Source organism: Macrotis lagotis, chromosome X (genome assembly GCF_037893015.1).
Source record: "Macrotis lagotis isolate mMagLag1 chromosome X, bilby.v1.9.chrom.fasta, whole genome shotgun sequence".
NCBI lineage: Eukaryota > Metazoa > Chordata > Mammalia > Peramelemorphia > Peramelidae > Macrotis > Macrotis lagotis.
In genome coordinates, this window is record NC_133666.1 from 372915564 (window position 1) to 372917152 (window position 1589).

The 1589-nt window shown below is 38.0% G+C and overlaps 1 pseudogene; it reads left to right on the forward strand.

Annotated features, from left to right (window-relative positions):
• The first annotated feature begins 601 nt into the window (after positions 1-601).
• Positions 602-1313, forward strand: LOC141499754 (non-selective voltage-gated ion channel VDAC2 pseudogene; annotated as a pseudogene).
• The last annotated feature ends 276 nt before the right edge of the window (positions 1314-1589 follow it).

Below are 1589 nucleotides of genomic sequence, written 5' to 3' on the forward strand. Positions count from 1 at the left end.
AGGAATTCAATCTGTAAAAACATGTCTCCAAATGCTGTTAAATAAAAAGTCTTATAGAATACTTTAGATATCTAATAGGTTAGTTGTATATTAGTTTATACCATACACAGAACTTGAACCCAAATCTTCATTCCTGTGACCTATGATGGCTAAATTCCAATCCTGGAGCAATTGCACCATCTGCCTCCTCCACTCCTACTCATTTCCTTTGAAAAAGACCAAGACATCTCCCAGCTGTAATGACTGGCTCCATTACAGTTTAATTTAGCTAATATATTGACCACTTATAGAAGTAAGGCAAATATTTTCCTCCTCTATAACTGATTTTTTCTGTAATCACCTTTCCAAATGTTTTTCTTGTTTCTTCAAGATTATCATAGCATCCCTTTACCCAAAACTTTCTGTTAAAGTTCTTGCTTCATACTTTATGAGCAAAATCAAGTTCACTAAATAACATTTCCTCTTCCTTCTTCTCCCTTAACTCAAAACTCCTTGAAATCCCTCCCCAACTATTTCTTCCTTTAAAAGGTAGTATTGGCAGGCCAGCCCTTTGAGCGCTCTCGCCATGTCATTGTACCTGCAGGACTGAATGTGGCCGTCAATGTGTGTTCCTCCATCCTATGCTGATCTTGGCAAAGCTGCCAGAGATATTTTCAACAAAGGATTTGGTTTTGGGTTGGTGAAATTCAATGTGAAAACAAAGTCCTACAGTAGAATGGAATTCTCATCATCAGGTTCATCTAATACAGAAACTGATAAAGTTTCTGGAACTTTGGAGACCAAATATATATGGAATGGGTATGGTCTCACATTCACAGAAAAATGGAACACTGACAACACTGTGGGAACTGAAATCGCAATTGAAGATCAGATTTACCAAGGATTGAAGCTAACATTTGACACTACATTCTCACTAAACACAGGAAAGAAAAGTGGCAAAACAGTCTTTTTACAAACAGGAATATATAAACCTTGGCTGTGACATTGACTTTGATTTTGCTGGACTTGCGATTCATGGGTCAGTCGTTTTTGGTTATGAAGGCTGGTTTACTAGCTACCAGATGACCTTTGAAAGTGCCAAGTCAAAGTTAACAAGGAAAAACTTTGTAGTGGGCTACAGGACTAGAGACTTCCAACTGCATACCAATGTCAATGATGGAACAGAATTTGGAGGTTCAATTTATTAGAAAGTATGTGAGGATCTGGATACTTCTGTAAACCTTGTTTGGACATCAGGCACCAACTGCACTTGCTTTGGTATTGCAGCCAAATATCAGTTGGACAGCACTACTTCTATTTCTGCAAAAGTTTAATTGGTGTGGTTATACTCAGACCCTGAGGTCTAGAATGAAGTTTACCATGTCTACCCTGGTGGATGGGAAGAGAATCAGTGCTGGAGGTCACAAATGTGGGCTTGCCTTGGAATTGGAGGCTAAGTACAATCAAAGAAACTGGTGGAGAAAGGATTATTAGCAGATTTGGCCTTAAAATATATTTACCATGTGACCAGCAGGCTCATTTTTTGTTCTAAGAGGGATAATCTAAACAAGGGAAGATGCAAAAAAGAGCTGTATTTTAAATATTTAGAC